Here is a 7,990-nt window from a genome sequence, read left to right on the forward strand (position 1 = left end):
GAAGCGGGGGAAGCCACTGCCTTCAGTGCTGCAAGTTCACTTTTTAAGTCGTCGCTGCTTTGGTCCTCCTCCTTGCCATGCACTCACGCACACAGAAGCCCTTAGCACTCGAACTGTATTACTTAGGGTCTTGCTCGGTTTAAGCCTTGTAAGCCAGAAACAGTTGGGGTGGCAAAATGACCAGGCGTGGTTGGAAACAGCTCTGCCTTTCTTCTGTGGTGGAGGGATGTCACTCACACTGAGGACTCCTTGACTGGTTGCTTTTTGTCATTCCGATGGGTGGGGGTGGACAGCTGTACTGGGTCACTCGGATTGCTTGGGCATGGTTCTGAGTCTGAGAGCTTACATGGGGAGGAATCACTTCTGTTTAAGGAGGGACTAAGTGGCTGAATGTGGAACATAAGACAAATTTTGCATTTGGGTATTTGCCTGCAACCGTTGCTGGTCTCAGTGAATATCTAAGAGCAGGATTTGGTACCAAAGTAGGGCATCCTTCATGGGGGAGGTGACTTGTGCTTTTTCTCAGCCAAACTACAGGATGGGCCCAGCAACTTAGAAATCTGTCAAGAGAACACAAAAGGGATAATTAACTGTTTGCAAGCATTTTTTCCTTGTCAGGAGCTGCAGTTTTGAAATTGCAATTTTGCAGGTGACAGTAACAGTGAAGGCAGCATCCATGGCATTAGTGTATGCAGTAAGATGACACCCTTCTCTACCCAAAGATTTCCTGTTGCATGACAGCAGCGTCCTGCCGTCCTCATATCTAATAGTGTGCCTTAGCCCTCTGGTCCCCTCTCGCATCCCTCGCCCTATCTCTGACAAACCCGTGGGAGTGGCAAAGAGAAGGATGGTATCCCAAAATACTTGTGCTTACAGGAAAGAATTAGCTCCCTTTTCCACATAATTTCAGGATGGAGGAACAGGTCTGCATGCATGTAGCAGTACCCCCTTTGTAAAGTACCTTCTTGTGGTTTTGAGGCTTCCGAAAATGGACAGTAAATAAATATCAACAAAAGGTCTGCATTTCCAGAAGTAGTTTCTGTAGAAATGAGCCCTGCCACAAGGAAGCCTGGAGTCCTCTTGCCTCTGGGAGGAGCTGGCAGGAGTGTGCTGTGGTCCTGCCCTTGTCCTGAGCACAAGGGAGCTCTCCTCTTGTCTCCCCTGGCAGCGCAGGACTGCCGGGATCATGGCCGGGTCTTCCTGCAGCTTCAAGAGGCTGTCCTTTTACGTTCACTTTATCAAAAGCCTTAGTGCATTTCAGGGATAAGTTGTCCTAACCAATGGAAGGAAGGTCCATGTCCCCCCCCTCCCCATTTTCCTTATCAAACTTCACTTGTACTCCTCCTCCCTGGAGGAGCAACTGCTCTGAATAAGCCAGGGACAGAGAGAGGCTCAGTGTTAACTGTTTTGTTCTCAGGAAGCGCAGCGATGGCCAGCCGGCCCGAAGGCTTGACGTGCACTTTGGAGCTTGATTCCATACTAGTGGGACGATGCCTTCTTCTGACTTTGTCTTCAAACAAAGCTGGTTTTAGGATCACCAGCTGAGGAGGAGGAAGGCAGGCAGTAAGCTTTATTGAACCTGAAAACCGCTGTGGGAGTCTGTAAGAACGATAGCAAAGTCTTAGGGGGAAGCATAAGGTGAAGCAGGGACAAGGGTACCCCTGGTACTTCATTTCGCATACACCCATCTCCCTCCCTGCTGCCAGGCCAGGTTCCTGTCGGAGAGCCGCTTGCTCATGGCTTGCCAGCCCCGGGGCAACTGCCTGCCACAACCTGCGAGGCAGGGTGTGCGGCTGCCCCGCTCCTGCATCCAGCTTGGTGCAGCCCATGGGTGCACCAGGTCCTGTCCTCGCCTGCTCTTTGGGCACTCTACTGCCCAGAGAGTGATAATCTGTTGTCCTGCTCCTAGGAAAGCTCGTGCAAGGGTGCCGGGTGAGCAAAGTTGGTAAGAAGACACCCAGCGAAGGCAGATGAACTACTGGCATTTGCTTCTTTACAGTTGGGAAAAGGCAGCACGTGCTCTGCTACCATGCAAAGACAGTTGTGCGAGAACTGCTCCTGCTCCCCCAGGCTTCGGAGGAAATGAGATCACAGGCAGTTTGTGTTACGGGCATGTGGGGGGCTATTTGGGGGCTCTCATTTCAAAAGCGATCAGTGGAAGCCTCAGGACTAAGCTACATAGCAAGAAGCTGTGTTTTGTTTCAGGTCATGGAGAAGACTGTTTAAATAATAGGAAATTTTTGAAAAGCCATCGTATTTCAACCTTGAGCTAGGTCAGAGGCCTGCAAAGGGTTAGGAAAGATGCTCATCATTTTGACTTGGGCCTGTTCAGGCCTTTAAAAAAAAACAAAAACAAAAACAAAAACCAAAAACCAAACAAAAAAATAATAAATAAAAAAAACCAAACCAAAACATAACAGTGGAGGAAATAGCATTTGCCGTTAGGAAACAAAACCATGAATCCAAGGAAAAACAGAGGTGGTGGTTGAGTCCCAGGAGGAGAGGAGGCAGCTATGGTGGCAAAACAGAATCATTTCCATGCAATATTTATTTAGAAGAAATAATACATGTGTTGAAATTCTCAAATGTTCTATTTTTAAGATGCCATTTATTTAATAGTTGAAAACCCTACTTACATGGAGATAGAGATCTCTTCTGTAACTGAAAGTCAAAGTCTGACTGCAATGCCATTGTTTTTGGTTTTGTCCTCTCCCCTCCCTCTTGGTTCCCATTATAAATCTGTACATCTTAAACTTATTTTAGGGATGTATGTCCCTTTTGTAAACAACTTTTTCTGCCCTGTGTGTGATGGAGTTTCCAAGATGGTTGATTCATTCATATGGGGAAATAAACAATAAATGAAGTAGCCTATTTGTTATGAGTTGTTGCAAGAGTCCTCATGTTCTCAGCTTCTTGTAGAGAAATTGTAATTTGCCTTTTCTCTCTGAATGGTCTTAGTGTTTCCCTTCTGAATGAGGTTTAAGCATGAATTTCTGTACAAGAAGCCTCTGTTTCAGATAGCAATAGTCGGACACACTTCAGTTTAATTTTGATGAGACTTTGTGACAGATAATAATATCGTAGGTAATATTTTTATTCTTCTCCCAAGTCACCGCTTCAGGAGCTTCTGTGATACATCGTCCAAATCTTTTTAGATATCCATCCACAAATCCTCCACTTGTCTTAATTACAGCATCTCACAGTTTGAGCCTTCAAACAAATCATCATCTACTATGGAAAGTACCAGCTATAGCCATCAGACAGTTGTAAAACTAGCTGTGGAGAGCCAGGTCACTGTATATATCCAGTTGGCTGTTAATTGTATCTGGCTTGAGAAACAGCAGTTATGAATTATATCATCTATTTGAAAAATCAAGGGATTTTCACAATCAGAGGTTTAAGGTAAGTCAAGAGCCAGTCTTACCAACATGATGCACTACTAGAGTTAAAGATGAAAAGATGTAATATTACAGATGTAAAACACAATATTAAGATAATGTATTGCAGTGTGTGATAGAATTGATCACGATCCAGACAGAAGGAGAGAACAGATGTTCCACTTGCAGAAAATACTGGTTTGGGCTGACCTGAATGCTTAGCTATAGGCTTTTACTGTTCTCCGATTTTAAACAGAACAGAAATGAGTTTTAGTAGCACTTCTTGAATCAAGATACTAAACTCTGGAAATCTGAAGGTCACACAGAAGTCATGAACGTCAGTATATTTCAAGTCCAAACCTACTCCTCCTTCCAGCTTGAAATGGAATTGTACATAGGTTTGTCATTGCACAGCCTGAAGGGACAGCAGATGAAAAGGGCAAGAAGTTGAAGTTGTACTTTCACATCTTTAATTATATAGAAGTTCACTAGTTTAAGAACCACTAGCTAGGAGGATTGATCAGCATTTAGGTTAGCGTGCATGATGCTCTGTTAATTATGTACTAAGAATCCACAAACAGAGAGAAGAGCCATTTACAGATTTGCTCCCCAAATCAACAGTAATGCAACAATAACATCCAACTACTTGAGGTTAGTTTAGTACTGGGTGAATGCTGCACACTTGGACACACACAGAGTTATTTCCCTCTCTAGGACGAAACACTGCCACGGCCATTCAAAACCTCAGTAACGTGTGCTCCCTTTTCATCTTGGCAATTAAGTCTTCCAGCCTCGGTACAGTCTAGTATTTCAACTACACTAAGAATGTAAGTGGCCATCACAGAAAGTGACCGACTCTAAGGAAACTAAAGGAAGTGCCTCATTCATAACATCATCTGTTATTCCTTGTAGACAGCTGTTTGACACTTTCAATGAAGGAGTAACTGTCTGAATAAAAAAACAAACCACATATTGTTTATAGCTCACCATTGTTTGCTGAGAGCAGGCCAGCAATTTTCTTGTTCAAGTTAAATATTTAGAAATATTGATTGCATCTGCTGTTCCCAGAGTGCAGCTGTTCCAGACCCCAGAGTTGGTGTTCTGGTCTTCAGGCAAGGGACTGAGGATCCCCTCCTAGCTATTCCTCACTATCAAACTTAGAAAAGCAAGCAGGGATGGGAGGTCAGAGCACAAGCACGTTCTCTTATATCTGCTACAGTTCAGATAACAGTAACACCCTGAAGTGAAGCAATTTTGATTCAGACATTCTAGGTAAGTCTGAAATGGAATTAAGTGTAACATTACTCAAGTCAAGTCACATCATAGAGTATTTATGTTCAGTATAGGCAAAATACCTCAAATAATATAATTTTGAAGCAAAGAGAAATGAAGACACTAGACAGTGGCAGGACATGAATGAACATCGCTCTGTTTTCCTGTGTCATGAAATGAAACCCCAGGAATGCTGGCCAACGAGCCAACCTAGATGTTGGAGTACATGGCCTGCTCCACCTGTCACGTACCTTGGGAGACAGTGACCTAGAAAGAGGGGATTGTCCTCATTCTTCCACTGACACAAGGGAGGAAGACATTTCAGTGATACAGAACAGAAACCAAACCAAGACCCCCACTATAACCACAACTAGGCAGTGTTCAGGTGAGAAGTATTATGATACCCGTAAATCCAATGCTCTTTATGAGCAGTGGTACTGAAGTAAGTTGGAGAAAAGAAGGCAGAAGTCCAGGAGAAATCAAGACACAGGTGAAGTTGCACCAAGTATCCTGTATGTAATTTTGGTTACCAACTCACAAGATGAACAAAAAATCACATCATGGTCTGTACAGAGAAGGACAGTTAGCCTCACTCACTCAGAAAACAAAAGGGCCTTTTAATTGAAGGAGACAAGAAATTTGCCTTCTGTAAATGCAAAGTTTGTAGCCCTATGAACAGGGAGGTTTTGGAAGTGACTTGAGTACAAACAGACTGCATGCATATAAATATATACGAGTTTGTATGTGTGGCTGTGTAAAACTAACTTGTCTAATACAGAGCCTGATGACACGCTGGTGCTGCTGACCACAAGATTAGATAAGCATATGCAGTGATGAGATCTTCTCCAGTTTAATGTAGCTAACTGTCATGGTTTAAGCCCAGCTAGCAACTAAGCACCACGCAGCCGCTCACTCACTTCCCCCCACCCAGTGGGATGGGGGAGAAAATCGGGAAAAGAAGTAAAACTCATGGGTTGAGATAAGAACGGTTTAATAGAACAGAAAAGAAGAAACTAATAATGATAATGATAACAGTAATAAAATGACAACAGTAATAATAAAAGGATTGGAATGTACAAATGATGCACAGTGCAATTGCTCAGCACCCGCCAATCGACACCCAGTTAGTCCCCGAGCTGTTCCCCCCTCCAGTTCCTATACGAGATGTGACGTCCCATGGTATGGAATACCCCTTTGGCCAGTTTGGGTCAGCTGCCCTGGCTGTGTCCTGTGCCAACTTCTTGCGCCCCTCCAGCTTTCTCACTGGCTGGGCTTGAGAAGCTGAAAAATCCTTGCCTTCAGACTAAACACTACTTAGCAACAACTGAAAACATCGGTGTGTTATCAACATTCTTTGCATATACTGAACTCAAAACATAGCACCTTACCAGCTACTAAGAAGACAATTAACTCTATCCCAGCTAAAACCAGGACACTAACAGAACAAGGCTAGTTGTTGTCTTGTGTTGTACTAAGAAAACCTGAACATTTGAAAAGAGGGCAGCTGGCAGAGCTGAGGAAGAGACAGAGGGACAGAAGTGGGAAGGGCAGGAGGCAGCTGCAGTGCAAACTGCAGCCCAGCAGCAGCTTTGGCAGGGACTGCACAAGCAGCTGTTCGCTGTTCAGTTTGGTTACAGCTGCATCACCAAGAAGGAACATGGGGGGAAAAACCTGACAAAATAGCGTAGAAAAACGTCAGTGCTCTCCCCTTCTCCATTCACCAACTCTGTCACAGGAGTTATTGCAACCTCAGGCAAAACTGCTCAGATGCCCATGCTAATTCGGTCAAATGGTTGGAAAACATGGGAAAGTTCAAGTTACACACTGTAATACAAGCCTAAGCCTACTGTACTTTTCAGCAGAAAGTTAATTTAACAGGGAAAAAAAACAAATCAGAAACCACATATCTAACTGGTTTAGCTTGTTTAAAACCACCAGGCTTCCTTTTGTAGAAATTAATAAAAAATTTTCTTAAGACAACATGAATATAAATTTCCAGATCCTTTCAGAATTTCAAAGGTTCTTTGTAGCAAAAACTGACATGTGTTATTGTTCTGTGTTACTTGTCACACAGGTAGTTCAGAAAACGGTGAAATGGGTACAGCTGCCACCATCTTTTATCTTCTTCTGTAACTAAAACCCCATCGGTGCTGTAGACGCACAAACAGTGAATACAGACTGCTCTTTCTTGGAAAAATGTGACAGAAAAGGTGTCTTGTAGAGCATGAAAAGCACAGATAAAATCTCACTTTGGAAAGAATTCTGCCTGGCAATCCCTTAATCCTGTTTTGAGAGAGCTTCTTCCCTGCTTCCTTTGATATAATACGTGATTATGCTCAACAAAGTTCTACTGAGGTTTAATCCCAGTTTCCATCGAACAGCAGAAAGGCCAGCTGTCCTCTGGGCTTTATGGGATGACAGGTTGACAATTTTGTTCAATTTTGCATAATCAAAACCAAACAACCTAATATGCCATGATTTACTTCTGCTTGATTTACTTTTGCTTCAGAACAATCAGCAAAACGTATCAGAAGCCCCAAAACAGTGAAGAAGGACTCTGCTTTATAGATACAGGTGCACTCGAGTGATTTATTTATGCAAGGTAACCTTGGCAATATCCAAAAAGTAGAACACAAAAGAAAAAACACTGCAAATGAGTCCAATTATTGGGACCATAGTGAAGTGTTGGTAGATAGGTAATGAAAATTTTAACTAGTACTTTACATTCCTAATAACACAGAACAGGCCCTTACCGAGGAGAGACACTATTGTCTCCTCTGATGGACCTGATTTAAAATAACAATAGTTTAATGGTCTCCACAGCAGTGTTTAGTCCAGCCCTTCCTGGGAAGTGTTAACAGAGAGCAAAATAATTTCTAAGTCATTTGCCAGCTGCCCTTTATCCTGGACACATAAATCAAGGCATGGCACCCACCAGCACATCCTAGAGCTGTAGCCAAACACCATTTCCCATATACCCACCAGCCCCATCCTCTCAGAGCTCTCTGCCTTAGCTGCCAACCGTCATCATATTCTCTCATCTAGAGTTGAGATTCACTGAGGCTGCAGCCTCATGGTACACTCACAAGTCAAATGGCTCAAACCATAAAGCAATATCATTCTCCTTTTGTCCCAGAGCTGTAAGGCTCCTTCAAAATCTGTTTGAAATCAGGAGGGGGCAGAGGTAATACAAGATAACAGGCTTCACAACCCAAGAAGCTACAACTATTGATGCAGGAAATCATTATTACAAAATTTGTTTGGTGAAGCCTGCTGAGGAAGAACAAAGACACTGACTAGCATGGTACTATGCTGCCTTGCATCAAAGTCTTGGTGGACTG

General features: G+C 43.3%; 1 long non-coding RNA gene across 1 annotated transcript in view; it reads left to right on the forward strand.

Moving 5' to 3' along the window:
* Positions 1-7,990, forward strand: part of LOC142033857 (uncharacterized) — a 161,332-nt gene that overhangs the window by 53,479 nt on the left and 99,863 nt on the right. The gene's annotated exons all lie outside the window — the stretch shown is intronic.

The sequence above is a fragment of the Buteo buteo genome, chromosome 1 (genome assembly GCF_964188355.1).
Source record: "Buteo buteo chromosome 1, bButBut1.hap1.1, whole genome shotgun sequence".
NCBI classification, from domain to species: Eukaryota; Metazoa; Chordata; class Aves; order Accipitriformes; family Accipitridae; genus Buteo; species Buteo buteo.